The sequence below is a fragment of the Aythya ferina genome (genome assembly GCF_964211825.1).
Source record: "Aythya ferina genome assembly, chromosome: 1".
NCBI classification, from domain to species: Eukaryota; Metazoa; Chordata; class Aves; order Anseriformes; family Anatidae; genus Aythya; species Aythya ferina.
Window position 1 is genome coordinate 80565485 of NC_140296.1, and position 19405 is coordinate 80584889.

Consider the following 19405-nt stretch of genomic DNA (forward strand, 5'->3'; position numbering starts at 1 on the left):
ATCCTGGCTGGGTGGGAGGTGGAGTGGATGCCCTGGGAGACCTCCTGCTTTTATAATCCTGTACACATCACACTGTGTTTTTGTAACCTCCAAGAACTCTCTTTCAAACTACTAGCTCCCAGACTAAGATTTGTTATGTATTTATGAAGGTGCTGGCATTTACCATTTCACATCTCTGCTGGGGAATGCAACAGCTTCACCTTTTTGCTCCACATCTTCTCTTCTTACTTATGTTAAATGATTTGTTTTCTCCAAAAGTACTTTCTCGTTGATCCTTTGGCCCTTTATGCTGCCCACACTTTGATAGCAGTCTTGTTGATCAACTGACTGCCTGATCCCACAAGAACTTCTGCTGGGACCGTAGAGATGGGGCTGACACACTGTCCAGGGAGCATCCTCTCCCATACTGCTCATCATAAATACGTTTAAAAGAAAGGTGGCACTTCTGGGAAGGAAACTTGCCTGTGCAAGTATGTTGTGATGGGGAAAATTCATTGAACACTCCATTTCTTTCTCCCATTGAGTAGAACAGACGAGAGAGAAAAATAACATCTTGTAGTGCAGCCCCTGTGATGTTACAGTGCTGGGCTGAACTTATGGGTGAGAGAAGTTTTCAGATTCATTTATACATCAGATTTTGAGGAAGAAAGAGGTAATCCAGTAAAAGAAGGCCTGGCCAGCTTTGAGGGGGTTTTGCTGCGTTGTGCCATTGACATTGCAGATCACTGTCTGGGCTTGAGTATTGCTGCATTTCCTGAGTGTCTCCTTCAAGGTGAGGTATGGCTTATTCCCATTCTGAAATCTCATTTACCACTCCTTGGATTTAATCCTTTATGTCCAAAATCTAGAGAGAGTGTTTTGAGAAGAGGTTTCATCGAGGTTTCATCTGTCCTCCTCTCCAGGTGTGCAGCTGGGGAGAGGTCAGCTACATGTACAGGTGGGATGTTTGTTTTTTTCTCAGTGTAGCAGGTGAGTGGAAATGAAGCTAAGGGGAATATTCCCCTTGTAGTATAACCACTGTGAGGAGGAAGAGCATCTGAGGAAAGCAAGTAAGATGTCCACAAATGATCTGAAAAACAGAAAAAAGATTAGGGAGGGAGAGAGCTGTCACTTTAAGCTTTTGTTTTCATTAAAAGGAATGTTCTGTAGGCCTTTTGGCTTGCTGCGGGGATGAAACTAGTGAGTAAATATTGTTGCTACGGTTTAAAGAAGGAAAACAGACAATTCCTTTCTTTTTTATGAAGAGGAATTATTTGAAAAGGAAATTTCTCCCACAAAGTAACTTGCTTTTAGAAGTTATTTCATATTACATGGCAGGGTAAAGCACACATTTTCCAAAATGTAAGTAATTTTAGTTTAATAAACAAGTAAATCATGCAATCTTAGAAAGCTCAGGCTGGAGGGGACCTCAAAGGATCATGCCTTCCATCTCCTTGCCCTGAGGTGGATCAAGTGTACCAATGTCATTCCCAGAAGGTGTTTGTTTAATGTTTGTTGAAAAGCCTCTAATATTGAAGACCTCATGGTCAGCTTGTTCCAGTGCTTTGCTATTTTTGACATTTGAAAGTGTCTCCCGGTATCTAACTGAAATTGTCTTCTCTGTGAAGTAAGCCTGCTGCTTATTTTCCTGTTCGTCATGAACACAGAAAATGGACTTTTCTCTGCAACAGACTTCATACATTTGAATAATGTCCCATGTTCCCCGTTTCTGTAGGCTAAGCAATGCCAGTTGTTTCTCTTCGTACTCTCAGGGCATTTTTTAGGCATCCCATCTTCCTAATTTCTCTTCTTTGGACTGTTCACAGAGAATGTATCATTTGGAGAGATCCCTTATCTGAGAGTCTGTAAGCAGGGATGGGCAGAGCATTGGCTCTTGCTGTTTCCCTCTACATCAGAGGGTTTCAATACTAAAACTGAAAATTGGTGCAGATTGCTCTGAAATGTCAAGCTGGCAATAAGTCCAGAGAAACAGGTTCATTATATTTAACTGTATTCATCTTCCTGAAGGGAGCTGTAACATCCAGATAGTCAAAACATAGTCTTAAAACACTGTAAGATGATTTTAAAAAGCAACAAGTTTTAACATAATAATGCATTTGGATTTTTTTTTTTTTTAATTTCTCTTTGATATTTTGGCTTATCTCTAACTGCATTTCCACAATGATGAGGTTAGAATTTTTGATTCCTTTTTGACTTTTCTCTCACTAAAATGATAATTGTAGCTTTCACTCCACCTGGCTCCAGGAGCTTGGACTTTAAGCAAAACACCGTATGCAGTTAATGAAGTTACTAGATGTGGTTACTGGCTGTTCTTGGAGGGTGGCTGGTTAGTAATGTGGTCTCTATCACTAAAAAATGTATTTTTTATTTTTTTTTTAATATTACAGATGTATTGGAAAAATAGCTTCTGATAAAAATCCTTCAGAAACAGGCTGAAGTCTGCTGGACGTTTATTTCCTTGCCAGTAGCTAAAAGGCAGGGTGGAGTTAGCGCTGACTGCCAATATTTGGCCAGTTCACTTCAGCTTTTCTTTCTGTCCTTTGTGGAGAAGCTTAGGGGGTAACTGCAGCTTGAGCAAAGACTTGTTCTCCACCCATATTCGGAGGGTTGTGTTGCTGTCTGTACCAAGGACTATTTCATGACAGTGCCCTGCATTGATTTGTTGTTTTTGTTTTAAAGATTATATTCTGCTGGAAACCCTTCCATCCTACTGCTGCTTTTTCTGCCCCACCAGTTGCTTCAATCTCTACTTTTATTGCTGACATTTCATATTCTTCTTGGTTTTGCCTGCTCTGGCCAACCTGATCACTCTTGTAGTTTTGTTGTTCTTTTCCCCTGCCCGCCCTCCCCCTCCCTTCTGTTTTCTGCCTGTGATTTATTACAGTTTCCAGCACAGCGGGACTGGAAAGGAAGATGGAAGGATTAATCAAGAGCATCTAAATTAAAAACTATAAAATGTAAGACCCAGACTGGATGGTTAGAATATATAACCTTACTTTCCAAGTAGCTAGCGTCAGCTGCGAAGCCTCCAACGCAATGGTTGGGTGGTCTTGTCTGGATAATGAGCAGAAAAATGTGTAATTTGTACGGATTCCCCACAGTCCCATCTGGCAGCTCCTTTCTGGCAGCATTGGCGGGGATGCCAGGACTGAAATGGCACACTACTGTCTTCTCACCCTGTTAAAGTGCTCCCTCCCAGGCAGCTCCTGTGCCTGCTGGTGGCAAGTGTCTCAGGCACTGCTCTGGATGGAGGGTTTTGCTCTTATTTTATTGAATGGGCCAACTTCTCTTTGGTCGAATCAGTGTGTGTCCAGGTGTGTCCCCAAGTAAGTTGTCTGTTAAAGTGATGCTGAGAGACTGAGAGAAAAGAAGGGGAAGAAACTCTCTCTGCCCCTTTTTCTTAATGCTACCCATGTTGGCTCAAGGGGGGTGGGAAATGTGCCTGCTCAGCATGCAGGAAAGCAAACAGCATTGAATAAAAGCCACTGGGGCTGTTGTCCTGTTGTCCTGCTTCTGAGGATGGGGTGGAGGCTGTCAAAGTGAGGGCTCCCACTGCCTGTGCTCATCACCACTGCTGCCTTGCCAGCTGGGTGCCAGCTGCAGCTGCGCACAGGAGAGTGTTGTACGGAGCTGCTGAGTTACACAGGGACTGCAGTACAGACAGGGGCCAAAACAAAGGCTGAGGCAGGCAAAATTCGGGCAGGACTGCTTGCAGGGTTTGTGTGTTTGTTTACAAAGTGCTTTTGCTATGTTGGTTTGAAAGCATTAGTCTTAAAATGACATCTCTCTGGATGTTCTTGCACTAGTGCAAAGGTGTTTGCACTGCTACAGATGCTTACAGCTCAAAGGAGAAATAAGTTATCATACTATGAAATAGTTTATACTAATGTTACTATTAATACTTCAACTAGTGTTACTGCACCTGTGCTACCACTTTAATTTTGCAGGCATTATCATCCCACCCCAGCTGCAGCAGTCAAACCATTTGAGATACTTTGGGCAGAACAAGTCTTAGAGGAACTAAAACCTGGAGGGACTGGCTTAGCTTGAACCACCAAGGTATTTAAACTAACCCATCTCTTTTTTGCCTGGAGCAATTGAGAGAGCTTTTTTTTTTTTTTTTTTTTTTTTTCTTTTCAGGATGGAGTAGTAAGAGGGAAGAAGAACTTCTAGTAACTGTAGTAGAGTGACAAGGGGCTGCAGACAATGAGAGAAAGCCTCTCCCATGAGCAATGTATCCATGGGAAGTTGGATGTTCAAAGGCTGAGCCATGTCCAAAGGCATTTAAATATGTAGCAGGCATTTTTAGCTTACCTCTTCTCAAGAAAACTGTTGCAGTATTTGTTGGGGGTGTATTGCACTCTTTTGAGCAGGGCATGAGAAAATATCTCTCTATGCCACTTGTGGCCCACTCTACAGAAGTGAATACCTCTCTTCTGAGTGCTATGCCATGACTAAAATATGTACATTGATAAATAAAAATATGCATGAGTTTCTGTGAGCCTTCAGGATTTGAGTGCAGTGACCAGTGAATTGCAAATGCAAGTTCTAAGGCAGCCCCAGTACAGCATATTTGGATTTTTGTAACGAGTAAGGTTAGAACTGATGAGATGCAGCTGAGGAGCAGGCTTGAAATTTATGCTTGCTGTTAGCTCATGCAAAAATACATGAATAAATCCATCAGCTCTTCACCCTTTTATATTCCTTTGTGCATATTGGCTAGCATTCCTGCTTTATTTTTATTGCCCTGGTGCTGTTACAGGGTTAACTTCAGTATCGGTTTACCACTGGGCCATTTCAGAAGCTTTAGTAACCCCGTGCTCAGAAACAGAGGAATTGTTCTTGCAGCGTTGCTATTCACCAGATTATCAGTCTGCTCCTGTGTTGAGCTGGTTGGGAAATTACCTCTTTTGGAATGAGTCATGCTTCTTATAAGAGCTTTGGAAAGCTGTGTGTTTTTTTATGTCTAGCAGAGAGGTGGGTGACATGGGACTTCTGTTGCACAAATGGGTGAAGACCTCTCTGACATACTGCCGGCAAATGTTGCCCTATTTGTCTTCTGAAGGCTGACTTTCCTAAATTTGCACATTCACCTTTCGTGCTGTTATGGGCTCCTAGAGTAAGGCATTAGTGTTAATGTTTGACTTAGATCTGTGGGAACGAATATTTATTTCAGAAAGCAAATCAAAGAAGCCCACTCATGTCTATCCATCTTCCCTCAGCTGTGAAACTAATAAGCAGTATCCTGAAAGAAAAACAGTTCTTTGAATATTAAAACCTGCTCCATCTGACCTTTGAAAGGAAATAGCTAGGAAACCCAAAGCTTTTTAAAAGCAGCCGTTTGTGGGACTTTTTTTTTTTTAATGAAGATCTTTTGGATACTCGTGTGGTTTGGCAAAGTTAATGTTTGGTAGGTCAAGAAGCTGAGTGCTAACTGCTTCACCTTCTGACACGTATGGAGAAGGAGGTTTGAGGTACTGACCTGCGGTCTGTAGAGCCTGCTGGGACTACACTACTCGTCCACACAGCCCAGCATTTAGCTGCATCAGGTATCAATAGTGCCTGCCTGCACGAACCAAGTTTTGCAGCCTGCAAAACTGCCCGAAAAGGCTGGCCAAATACCGGCATGGTCAGCTTCATCTGAGTGCCCTGGTGCTGACTGGAGTAGTGTGGGGACACAAGCCTGGTCAGCACAAGCCTTGCAGAGGCGTCGGTGTGATGGAGCAGGGTGCTGTGCGCTGCGCCCCGAGAGGCGGCTTTCCTCAAAGGCTGCAGGTGTCGGGCTCATCACCCACTGGTGCCGCCCCAGGGGAGCAGCAGCAATGCCAGGAGCTGTAAAACTACTATTGAGCTGTTCAAGGAAATGTAGGAGCCTGTTTTTCTGGGCGTTATATGTTAACCCTAACACCAAAGTGGCCCTGCTCGGCACGAGTGCGCTTCCTGGCCCCGTTTCTCTTCTTTAACTTCCCTATGCACAGGAGATGCGTTGCACTCGGTCCATCTGTAAAAGTTCAATTAGCTTTGTCATTGATCCCTGCGTGGGATCGGGCCTGGCTGGCTTCACGTCTGCTTCAGAGGATGCAGGAATATCAGCCAGCCAGGGAGCTAATCTGTAAATTTTGCACAAAGATAATTCAGCTTAATGAAATGCCATCTTAAAACTGCAGGTGGGACACTGTTGAGGGGATGCATCCTGCCTGAGCCAAGACAATTACGATGCTTGGTGGGTCGAGGGCTTGGGTTTAGTCCGTCACCAGGAGGAAGCTTCATTCAGCTCCCATTTGGACACACAGCAAATCAGATTAGCTGTGGACAGCAGGGTTTCCTCATAAAATATTATGCTGGTTTATCTCAGCTGTGCAGTATCCTGGTGTGGAGAATATTTTGGTTTGGTTCAGGGGGTATGGCTTTCTTTCTCTCTTTTTTCTTTTTTCTATTTTTCTTTTCTTTTTTCTTTTTTTTTTCTTTTTCTTCTCCTTTTTCCTTTCTCTCTCTCTCTCTCTCTTTTTTTTCCCCTCTTTTTTACTCTCTCTCTCTTTTTTTTTTTTTCTAATAGGTGTCAGTTGCTATCATTTTGGTTTGTGTTTCTGAATATCCTTTTAGTGTTCCCAGTTAGTCAGCGTCGCTGAACCAGGACTGTAACAGTCTTGCTCCATTAGCTATTACTGTTTGCTGAGGAGTTAATGTAAATGAGGGCAATCAGGAGGAGAAAAGCAAAGGGAATTATGCTGTTTCTCCTGTTACAGCTATGCCTGGCACTGCACGTTTTATTGTAAGTCCAGCACTAAAGGGGATTGATAATATAAGATGAAAGGTCTGTGTGATCTCATGGCTGGTAATAATGACTGAGGGACCACTTATTTCCTCCTCCTGCTTTCCCAGTTCCAGTCCCATTGTGACTTTTTTTTCCACTGCAGTGCATTAAAGCCCACAGGTCTGGGCTCCTTTACAAGGCTTTTTTTGTGGTGCAGTTTTGTCTGATTGAAACCACATTTTTATATGTGTCAAAACCAGTTGAGCAGTTAAAAAGAAATCATAATATCGATTGGATCATATTTCCTAAGTGGATGTCACCAGCTAATGCTTTTGTTATACCATTTAGCTACACAGGATTAAACGAGTGTTTACTATTAAGCAGTTACATATGGGTTCTATTAATTCACGCGCTCTGGCAGTGCTTTTGACTAATATCTTGTCAAATAGGTTAGCATTTCAAAATGTCTCTAAGTCACTAAACTGCAGGGACCCTTCATTTTCAAAGCAAGAGCTAGTCCACTTAGGGGTCCACAGGTTAGAGTAGTGATGACGTCTGGGGGACTTTCTTCTGGTCTTTAAAAAAAAAAAAAGCTTTGCAAAACAAAGTACTTGTTTTTTTCCTCATTAGGCTGCCTGCAGTGTGTGACAAGGAGTACACGTGGTTCACAAAAAGAGCTAAAGGTGAAAAAGATGGCTTTTGCATCTCCTGTTGTCTTCTGGCACACACCTCCGGGACTGAAGTGCTTCCCTTTTTCCCAAACTTTTTTTCATTCCTTCTGGAACAGGCTCCTTGTTTTTTTGTCACTCTAAATAAGCACCATTTCACCATTGATAGGTACTGTGTTGATCTCTGTTGTCATGGCCTGTAACGAGCCTTTGTTCTTGTTGCTCTCACACCTCCTAAGCGCTGGGGCCTGTTTTGAAAGTACTCCCATCCTCTTTGGAGCCAGTTTTGTTGGGAGGGGAGGAAGAGAGGAGATGCTGTGAGGTTTCAGAGCCATGAGGTTTGAAGGACACTCATCACCTGCCCTTTTCCCTCTCCTTGCTTTCCACTGGGCTGTTTTCACAAGGGTGCTTCCAGAGACCTCTTTTCTTGCAGCTCTGTCCAGTGGGAGAATGAGACTTCTTTGGAGAAGCAAGAGCTCGGTAGGGGCGAGGAGCAGCTCAAGCACAGCTGTCTCACAGCCTTGGGACCTGGCACTTCCACAAGGCCAGACTGAAGCACCAGCTCTGCCTCTGGGTTGATGCTGCTGCCAGAAACTGCATGGCAGCAAAAGGGGGATGAAGACACCTCCTGGTAGGGGCTGCGAGCATCCTGAGTGGATTTGGGGATGAAACAACACTGTCTCAGGAAGAAACTCAGCAGCTGAAGGACTAAACAGTAAGGCACAGGTCACTAACCTGCTTTCTCAATGTAATCTCAGCAGTAAAATCGTAGCAGTTACAGTTTTAAAACACGATACGCTTTTACTGGGCCCTTCCCCGGGAACATCCATGATGAGTCCTGTTTGGCAGTTGGTTGTTGCAATCGTGTTCAATCTGTTATCAAACAAACAAACCAGATATCGTCATCCTGTAACTGCTCCATCTCCTTGACACCATCTCCAGGGAGGAGCACTCTTTGGTGCTTGTAAAGCCACTAGCATGTGGCAGGTACAGCCTAAAAAACTGCAGTGAGAGTGTCCTGATCACGCTCTGGCCTTTTCTTATTTAGCCTGGTTTTGTTTTTGTTGTTGTTTTTTCTTTATTCATGGGGCTGAGGTATGAGCATGCCTTGCAGAGCCAGGATGGGGCTCATTTTCTCCTCTTGGCTAGTACTTTAAAGCAAAGTTCACACTGGAAGAGCTGCTTTTGCCTCCTGCCCAGCTCTTCTTCAGAAGGGAGCTTTTCTTTTCCCTGTCTGAATGCGTTTTTAGTAAACATGCCGTGTTGCAACAGAACAAGCCAATGAAAGTCAAAACTTCCTCTTTTCCAGTCTGTAAACATTTCCTGGAACAATATGCTCAGCTTTGAAATCCTTTCCAAAGAGTATCTTACGACCTCCCTCCCTGCCTCCTTCCCTCCCTCCCTCCCTCCCTCCCTCTTTCTATGAGTCACTCGATCAGAGAAGCGTTCCCTTTTCGTCTGTTCAAGCCACTTCCAGGCAACCTTGTTAAAGCAGTAAGGATTCAGTGCAAGGAGAACCACCGCCAGGCTGTAGCCATTCCCCTGGTACACGCAGCTGGTTAGCTGGAGCTGGTTAGCTGCAGCTTCTTGGGAGTCTGTGGGCTCTGGTCCCAGGCTGCAGTTTCTTGGAGCAGGAAATTTTTCTTGGACACCACGTGCTGGTCAGAAGGATAAAGTTCATGGGCATAATACAGTAGGCTGCACTTTTTTTTTTTTTTATTATTGCATACTCCTTCTAAAACAAATAAGTTAGCTATTTGCTCCTTCTTCCCTGTTGGTAATCCATTACATATTAGACCTTACTTCATTGTGTAGCAGAAGTAAAAAATGAAAGGCAGCTTAGATAATAGGAGGGAAATAAGCAGTGGCTTAAGCTATCCGCTCTTACTTGCTCAGAGTGCACTTGCTGGGTCTGTGGGTCAGCCCTGTGATGGGGTCATGCCAAAGGCAAGGACCCCAGGAGCATGGAGCAAGTGGGAAGGGTGCTGTGGAGCTCAGAAAATTGGAGTCCATGGGGGTGGTGAAGCAGCACTGCTGCCATGGTACATGGGGAGCACATCCAGGAGGGCAGCCTGGCCATGTGCTCGCTGCACAGCTGTTGGAGACATTTCTCCTGAGCTCCCCAATGGTTGTGCCTGCCCATCGCTTGTCAGGGCTTGTCAGGGCCAACAGAGGGATTCAAGGTCTGCAAGGTGTCCCTGAGCCCCAAGGTACCACAGGGCTGTTGCGTCAGGAGAATGGTTTCCGGCAGCGGCCCTGGTGCTCAGTTAGGTTATGGGGATACACGCTAAACCTGCAACTGTGATAAAGGCTGCCCTTTACTGTAAAGGAACTTGATTGAGTTTAACTTTCCCAATTTAAGGAGGTGTTGGGTGGAAAAAGAATTAAAGCAATTACGAAGCTGTACTCTTCCACCTTTTGGAGAAGAGATGTAAGAATCTGTTAGCAGCAGCTTTGCTAAGTTGCCTGTGCCTGCACGTAGTGCTTTATCCCTGAACCATCACCATCCATATTTATTCTTGCTTAATGAGAAAGGAAGCTACCTTTTTTCCTCTCCCTCTTCCTTCTCCTTGCAGTGACTTCAACCTGACATACCATGTAGCAGAGATGGGTGTTGTCAGGATGTGCTTCTGGGGAGCCTGTGCATCTCTGGAATTTATTTCCCTGGCTTGGTCCGAGCCCAGCTTTGTGGGTACGGTGCAGAAGACATCCGTTCAAGAGCATTGTGGCTGTGCTTCCCAGACCAATTAAGGGATAGAAAGGATCTCTTTTTTTCAAGGTGGTTGGCTGGAAGATTTCCTTTCTAATGATGATTTGAAGGCTCATGGGGTTTGGCTGTATGATTAATTATGCGTGAAGATGCCTAGAGCCTCCAAGAAGCATATGATTATTATTTATTAAAGTCAGAATACCAGTAAATATAATGAAGTGGAGCTTTAAATAAGGATAGAGGAAAAAAATGAGTGTTTCTTTTTTTTTTTTCTTTCTTTTTTTTCTACAGAACACAAGCAGTTTTACACTGCTCTGGGTCTGTGTGGATGAGGGAAAGTTTGAAAGGACAATTGCTGGTGCAGAGCAGGAGCCTGGCTTCAGGAGTCCCAGTTGTCCCTGGGCAAATGTTCATGTTTGTGCATCTCTCCCACATAGTTTCCTTGTTTCTTTTCCAATATTGCTGAACACCTTTTCCTGAAAGCCAACAACCTGCAGAACACTGTGGTGCTTCCAAAAGCATTCCAAGGACATGGAGGAGCAAAATCAAAAGGGAGGCATGTTGAGTTATTCTAGGGAACTTTACTTTCAACTTCAGCCTGAAAGGTGAAAAACAAAACCAGAAAACCCACACGACTCGTCTCCTATTTTCAGTCTCTTTCTTGCCATACATAACAATTAAAATCACTCCCTCATTTTCATGGGAATAACGTAAGGGGTGTGACTGAATAGCAGCTTTGAGAAAGTAATAGCACTTTGTTCTGCTTGACTATCCATCTGATATGGACTTTGCCCTCTACAAGGGTGGCGGGAGTCTGTTCCAAGAACTATGGAGTCAGAGAAGACTTGATGTAAAAACAAATACTTGAGTGCAGGAGAGGCAGCCTGGTTGTTGTAAATGGCTTTGCCTGCCAAAAAGCTGGTAATAGCATGTTGGCCAGGCATCTTTGCTTTCCTAATTGAAACCACAGGCTTTTGATTACAAATGTTAAGAATAACAGTGCCTCATCTAATTTAAACCCCCTTCTAACTTCCACGGTGTGATTTCTTGCTGGAGTGCTTGCCAGTGCAGGCTTTCGTCCCCATGCCCTCTTCTTTAATACTTTGGACCAGTGCATCCTCTCATCAGCTCAGTTATTCCCAGCACCCAGGTTCTCTGTGGACTGACATCTAGAGAGAGTCTTAGATTCATGTGAGAGATTTTGTGCAACTTTAGGTGAGGAAAGTAGTTCTGTGAAAAGAGTAATGAGTAAGTAACTAAGCTAGGATTGCTGCTGTTTGGCAGTTGATAGCATATTGCGTTCATATGGCACTTTTTTTTTTTAGTTTTCAAACATTGATTATGTCAACAGCATCAGAGATGCACCAATATTATGATGTTTTGGCATTTTTGACCAGATAAAGGAGCTGTGCCATAAGCACAAAAGGTTGGTGCTAGACCAGAAGGTGCAAACAGTGGTATTTTGAAATTGGCATTGGACTGCAGACTCAGGATATCACTGAGAAATATGTGGAGTACCCAGGCTTTGCAGATAGCCTGTCCCAAGACACAGTGGTCAGTGGACACAAGGGAAGTCCTTAATCATTTTACATTCAGGCCGTGTTGGTTTGGAATATTCTGAAGCATCTTTTCCATCAGAAAATGCCAACTCTAAATCAGAAGAGTCTGTGAAACTGGGTTGGTTACAATGTGATTTTGACAGATACCAGGCAACTTCCTGAGAAAGCTTTGTCTGCAGGGCAGTATCTGAAACCTGTCTCATTCCCTGCCAGCTCCCTGCCTAGCCAGTGGGCTCATGACAGCCAGGACCAGGGGAATCTTAGGTCTGTGTTCTTGGTAGCCTGGTCTTGCTGGCACCTGAGCTGTGGCTGCAATGAGACCCAAGTGGCAAGATGCTCTCAAGCCTGAAGCCAGCCTAACTCCTCTGAAACGTTGCAGCTCCCACCTCCTTGAGCGCTGTGTGTTCTCCTGCTCCCATCTGCCAGGGCTCCAGGGACCTGCAGGAAGATTTTCAAGAAATGCCAAAGTGAAATAGGGGTACTTCATGCCTATGCCAAGCACAGACTTTGTAGACACATTCTTGTAGGTAGGAGAGGCAAATTGTTTACCTTGGACCTACAAGTCTATATCAACAGGTTTGCAGTAGATTGAACAGATAGCTTTTCATATTGATTAAAATCAATGGTCCCTTATCACCTGTGGGCAGTGAGCTACTAGTATATGCCATGCTCACTATCTTTCTTTGCAAGTGCTGTGAAATAATTTCAGTAGTATTTCCAGTTATTAGTACCAGCGTGTAGCTTCCAAATATCTTCAGTGGCAGAACGTGTGGGATTAATTTAATCTAAGATAGCAATGGTTAACATACATTTCCTCCCCCCCCCATATACCCACCCCCACAAAAAAAAGAGCTGGCAGAGTAGCTAAGACAGTGCCTCTTCCAGATAATGTAGATGTTTCTGCCTTCCACTGAGTTAGCTTTTAGCTTTACCAGTTCATTTTCCTAGGCTGTTTCATATCAGAGGCTCTGCTTCTCTGAGGCAGTAAATTTTAAACAGGCAAAATGGGGAGAGCAGTAAAAATTTCAGATTCTGAGAGCCTTTTGGCTTTCACAGTGCTCTTTGGAAATCTCAGATACCCTGAGATTAGGATGTGGAAGCCACATTGCACTGCTTAGTTGAGCCAACGCATGTTTAACTAGTTGTAAATTCAGTTTCTCAGTGAGTAGGAGTCCATCAGCTAGGTTAGCATCCAAGCTGTCCATCTGTGTTAACTTAAGTCAATCTCTGTTCCTCTACTTTTGTTTAATCGTGTGTTTGTCGGCAGAACCAAAAGCAGAATGTCTCTGCTTCAGCTAAACCAAGGGAAGGAATAAAACCTCTTTTTGTTTCTCCAGAGACTTCCTTTCCCCATGGGAGTCTTGAAGTTATACCAATCAACAGCTTTGAACTGCTGGCAGCAGCAGCTGGGAGAGATGGCATGCCAATGTGGGACTTGACATACCACCACCTTTTCTGCCGTCAGAGCTAAAAAGCTCATTTTTAACACTTTGGAACAAATAATATGTTTAAATAGCCATTAATTTGTAGCTGACACCTTCTCTCAGTGCTTCTGACAGCCTGTGTATTTCCTTTGCAGAGTGTCATGCTGCTTCTGTTTAGAAGCTAATAATACAATTTTCATAGTCATTACAGAGGCTGTTTGGCTCTGAGGTTTCCTCAGAGTCTAAGTGGTGCCAGAGTTTCTTACTTGAAGCTACAGCAAACTTTAAATGAACAAAATTTGTTGGCCACTGTGGTGATGAGGGATAGGGATAGGGAACCTTTGAGCCTTTTTTAAAAAATTTCATCATATTTTCTCCCTCTTTCAATTTGAGGAGGGTGAGCACGAGAGTGGCTATGGTGGAGTTTGGCTGCCCAGCAGGGTGAAATCACCACAACAGCTACAGAAGGGCTTGAGCTTCAATTAAATATTAAAATCTGAACAGTTCAGGGTTTGGTTAGAATAGAGCCCTCTAACTACCTTGCAAAATATTTGCAGGCCAAGTTAATGGTGTACAGCATGTCATTTGATTCAATTTGAATCCAAAAAGATGCTTCAAGTTATGATATGTTATAAGCCTTTGTCCACTCGTAACAATTCCCCTTGCCAAAGGTACAGGAAGCAGGATTAATTGGAGAGGGACTGGTCACCATTATTTTTTATGATGTCTCTTGTCTGACTGACATAGGAGATACACCTTGAATCTCAAGAGCAGTAAAAACTCAGTGCAGATGCAAGGACAAAGAATAAATTCTTGCAAAGTTTGCATCCCTGTCTGGTGTAGGTCGGTGCCTGTCTAGTTTGGGAGAACACAAATCCCAGCCTCACTCATGTTTGGTTAGGGTTAAGCCTTCCTTCCCCATCATCTGCTACTAGAAAAAAAATGAGTAAGGTTGCAGAAGCACACTCTCAAAAGTTAGGAAATGCCCTTGTGTCTTTGCACTATAGCAAGCTTTAATTACCAGAATAGTAGTAATTATGGCATGGAAAATTTCAGCCCAAGCACTTCGAAGTTTGAACGGAAAGCCTTAATAAGCAACTGAAAAGCTACACTGAGAAGGGTTGCTTTCTACCTCTAATAGCATGCTATCGGATCCCATATGCCATATCAGATCTTAACATATCTTTGGCTCCCTCTCCATACACTCACTAATTAACATAAATGTTCCCAATCCTGCTCTTTTGGTAGCTTGGTAAGTTTTGGGGACAGTTGTGCAGCTTGAGCTGTGGCATGGCAAGGAAAGAATGTTTTTTATGTGATTTTTTTTGTATCTGAGACTGTGGCCTTGAGCAAAGGGAGGCTGCTCCTCACGAAGCAGTAACTGGTCCCTCATATTGCCTGGCAGGGGATGGCTAATTTCTCTACAGAATACGTATGCGAGTGTAAGTCTCGTCTTGATGAAGTTGTGATTAAGACTGATTGAGCTTTCATTACTGAAAAAACAATCAGCCTGATAGCCCAAACCTGACTGCAGCCCCAAACTACATCTGACAAGGGGGTGAGACATCAAATGGGAGACTTACTTGTGCATTCTTACAAATATGCATGTCTGATGTTTGCAGTCTACAGAACACTACTGATGCTGTGCCATACAAGAATCCACTTGTCCTTGAGGCCGCCTATGGAATTTTCTGGAATAACTGTCCATCATTTTTGCAGGTTTCAAAAGTTTCCAACCCTTGTGGGGCCTGAAGGAATTTGAGCGACCGTGAGCCGATCCTGCGTGACTGTAGAGCCAATGCTGATGAGAGCGTTGGCAGCTTTTGCTGCTGCTATTTCTAATTCCGTGGGTGGCGGGGAAACAAGCAGGAATTAGGTCAATTTAGCTCCGCTGCTGCTTGGGAAAGCGAAGAGCAGCTGCTGAGACAACCACGGGAGCTATTCCCTCTCGGAGAGCGCAGAGAAGTAGAAGCTGGGGGATGGGTTAGGACAGTGAGCGGGGATGTGAGGGGCAGGGATCAGCTGCCGGAGTTGCCTGGACTAGGAGCAGGCATTGCCTCAGGTGGAGCAGGCGTGCGTTGGCTGTACGCTCATGTAAATAGGTCTGGGGATGGAGTAACAGCAATGTCTTGCATCCTGGGAAGGGAAAAGGAGGGAGATGTGTTTAGTTTTTTTGCCTGCAGCCGCCCTGTGAATGTTTCCTCTTCCCTTACACTCTGTCTGAATCTTCAGCTCTGAGACAGGGCTAAAATCTGGATTTAGGGGGAAACGTAAATATTGTGGTTTGGTATGGGCTAGGTCTTTGGTCATGGAAAAGATACAGAGGAATTGGATTTCTAGCTAGATCCTATGCAAAGCAACTAGGAGGACATGTTTGCTGTAAGGCGTTAGTAGATGCTGCACTACATAAATGAGGGTAGTTCTTCGGGAAGGTGTAGGTACCCTAAACAAAACACAGCTGCGTGGGGGCAAACTGCATCACGAGCTGCAATTGCTTTCTGCTTAGAGGGAATTCAATTCTTTTTTCTCCTTCATTCATCCAGATGAGTTCCTTGGGTCTACAAAACCATGCCTGCAAAACTGGCTGTATCAGCAGGATCGGTGGGCGAGGAGGAGAAAATATGGCAACACAGGGAGCTTGCAGGGCTGCCGAGCTCTGCTTCAAAACCACGAATGGAGAGGGAAAGATTGCCTGTAGTAAATATAAGATTCCCCTCACTTTCCCCCCTCAGATGTAGCATCTGAAAGAAAATCCCTTCTGGAGCCCTGCAGAACAGCAAACACCCACTTCAATTTGCTGTCTCTGTGGTGGCTGGCAAGGCTCCAGCCAAGCCTCCACCATATGCACAGCCCCAGAGGTAGGCTGCGGTGCTCCTGCTGGTAGCAGTAGCAGAAAAGAAAGGAAGAGAACTTGCTCTTCTGTTTCATAATCCATTGACTTCCAGATGTAGCAAACTGGTACAACAAAGCACTCACAAAAGTCTGGGTTTACAGAAGGTGAAAATCTGCCACCAGGAATGGTAATGCTGTTTTAATTATGCCAGGGCTTGAATGAAGTCTGCATCCAGGCTTTCTGTGCCACACTCCGCGGCGCTGTGCACGCCGGCATTATTCTCTTTGTGCGTCTCGCCGGTCCCACCAGCTGCCAGGCTGCAATAAAGTTACGTCTGAGTCACTGGTTCCCAAAAGGATGACAAGTAGGTTGTGTGTCGCTGAATAGGACGATGCTGATCCTGCCAGCTTGGATCTGGACTCGGGCCATCACTGCGTGATAGATGCGAACAAATGCTGGTAGCTGTTTAAGCGAGCTGGCCGTCTGGAGAGGGACGTTGGGACAGGGATGGGAGAACGAGGCAAGCAGCCGAAAAGTGGGTTGGCATGCCAATGAAACGGTTACCAGCCATGTTTTGGCTTCCAGTAAACAGATAGGATCACTGGAAAGGCACAGTGGACCTTGCTTGCAGCTGGGCTGTGCAGGAGCTGGCAGCAGCTTGTGTGGGTGATTAATTTCTGTGAGCCCCCTTGTTTAGCCTCTGCTGTCCCGGAGCACTCCGTGCCTCTCTGAGTCATCAGGCTTGTTGCCGAAATATGGAAAAAGGATGTTCTTGAGTCTTTGGTGGTTCTTTTTTCTTTTTTTTTTTTTTTTAATTTGCTTAGACCAGTACAACATACTACCTAGACATATTTGTAGATGATGTGCCAGATACAGACTTCCACAGAGGTGAGCCTGGGCCCATGTCCACTGCCCTCTGAGCATTAATTTGTCTAACCAGCTCTGCAAATGCCCTCCAAAGCCCACTCCTGGCAGGCCAGGAAGCCTCAGCTTAGGTGGCCATGTGTGCATGGCAGCCTGATCATGGGTCTTGGCTTCTCACAGGTGGGTGGCCTTGCTCTTGTGATGCCTTCAGCCTCCCTCCCTAGCAGCTGATGCACCTCACCCCGGAGGAGGTCTGGGCTTCACTCTTCCAGGTGAACTGGATAATCCCCGCATTGCAGACTGCTGAGCTCTCTGCCTCAAGGGAGGAAGGGAAGAAGAAATCTTCCCTTCTCTTGCTTACTAAGTCCCCATTTGTTTGCTGTTACCACCTAGGCTACGTGTATAATAGGGGAGAGTCTCCTGACCTGATGCTGTGTCTTTTTCTCATGGGCTAAAGTTGGTCGCACGATACAAATGAAGGTGATGTCTCTGGCTGTGACATGGCTGCTTTGGTCCAGCTTGCTTTTATATCAGAACTGCATTAAAACATATGGCAGTGATTTGTGGCAAATATTTGCAGAATATTATTTGATAGTCAAGTTAGTCAGTCTGGAATAATTGTGGAATCTGATGAATATTTAATTTTTAAAAATGCCACCATTTGCATAAAATATTTGCTACAAATACGTTACTTACAAGCAGATCCCTAGCTTTTAGCTCTGCTTTGAATTTGGCAAAGAAAAGGTATTTTGGTTCCGCAGACAAAAGCTGTAGGGTTCAGTCCTGGCTGATTATTTGTAATGGTTGGCCTAGGTTATGGGAACTCGTTCATTTGCTGAGTGTGATAAAGGAGGTGAAAGACAAAGGTCACTCTATCTCTGGGATTAGTTGGGTGAATTAAAGGGCATGTGGAAACACAGCTAATTAGGATAAGGGCCACACAAATGCTACCTTCTACTTGCATGCCTCAGCACTCTGATGCAGCTCCTGCACAAAGCAAGTAGGAGAAGTAAAATTGCCATGTCCAACAAGCCACTGTGGCTGAGCACCAGTGATCAAAGGGCTACAAGTAAGTGTTTGGGGTATCTGCCTGTAAGCTAATTTCAGAATTCTGCACTGCAAGAAGCATCATCATGTCCCCTGAAAGCTTTTCCTCATGTTTTTTCCTTGCTACCTGCAGTTATTAACTCCCGTCAAGTGCAGCTGGCTATGCAGGAAAAGCGAAGGTACCGCTGCAGTAGGTGTCAAGGTTAATTTATATACTGCAAAACTGGAAGCTCTTTTAAATACTGACTGACAGGCTTACCAGCTCGAACGAGCTGGTTTGCTCCAGGAGTGCCGCCAGGCAGAGGCATCTCGTTTGAAGAGCACCAGGGTGCATGCAGCGCCAAAATGAATGCGGGCGGCAGAGGTGAGAGGACATCTGGGGAACTGGGGAAATGTGAGCCAGGTGGCTGGTGCTAATGGAGGGGGTGAAGCCTGTCGTAGCCCCTTGCCCCTGCCACTTTCACCTGATGGATCTGTGCCAGCTCCATCACTTCAGCATCTGCAGCAGTGGTAAAGAGCTGGATACTGCCTGGCAGAAGCCCTTTTGGCACACCGTGTTAAAAACTGCTGGAAGCGCCAAGAGAAACACGAGTGATGTAGCACATTCACATTTGCAATTTGTCTGCGTCTGAGTGAAGTATTCAGGGGAGGAACCGGGTGCGTCAGCTCGGGGCTTAGACCAGCTTTTCCTGGGAAAGAATGCTGCATACACAAAGTCTACGTATACATGGTGTGTATAGACATATGCACCGTATGGAGCAGAGGAAGACATTGCCATACGCCTGTGTGCCATTTACCAGTGTGTAGAAGTATTTATTTTTGATTGAAAACAAAGCAAAATGAGGTTTGCTTCTGTGTTCTGGCTGCCGTCAGGCCCTCCTCATCTGCCATAAGATAACAGCAATGGGGAGCTGTTAAGCTGTATGGAAGCAGTTGGGGAGCAGATGAGGACAAGCTGGAAAATCCCAGTTGCTTGTCAGGTGTTCGGGAATGTCTAAGTAAGGGGAAATTACAAGGGACTCCCATGCCCAAAGACATGTAAGCAGTAAAAGCAGATCTGGAAGTAGATATGGTGTAGATGAATGGAGCTGGTAATAATCTTGCAGGAAAGTGCTATGGTTAGTAGTCTGTTAGTAACGGGAAAGTCAGTGCTTTGTGGTGAGGGAGAGCTGGATTACAAGGTTGGAAACAGAGCCTTGGCAGGATAAACAGCAGCAGCAGTAAATAATCTCAGAATCTCACATTCAATGAAAATTATAGGCTGGAAGAGACTTCTGGAGGTCATTTGGTCAAGCTTCCCAAAGGCTCACAACAGAGCTGATTTCAAAGTACTTAGCTTTGTCAAATTTGTCAAAAAAAAAAAAAAAGGTCAAATTATTGAAAGCAACCCTGGAAACGATTTCCAGAGCATGCCATTTGAAGAGGCTACAACACAACCAAAGCATGGAGGGTAACGTTATGATCTAAAGTAAATCAGTGCCCTGCCAGTTGTGATTTTTTCCATATGGGACACCAAGTGAAGTGTTGATACTAGGTTTATACTTCT

The 19405-nt window shown here is 44.7% G+C and overlaps 1 protein-coding gene and 1 long non-coding RNA gene across 4 annotated transcripts in view; both read left to right on the plus strand.

Moving 5' to 3' along the window:
* Positions 1-19405, plus strand: part of NHS (NHS actin remodeling regulator) — a 246645-nt gene that overhangs the window by 40896 nt on the left and 186344 nt on the right. The window lies entirely within an intron of this gene.
* On the plus strand, positions 3980-8518 carry LOC311439682. Its single transcript, XR_014694894.1, has 4 exons — positions 3980-4059; positions 7385-7437; positions 7592-7760; positions 7838-8518. It is a non-coding gene; the product is annotated as an uncharacterized lncRNA (long non-coding RNA).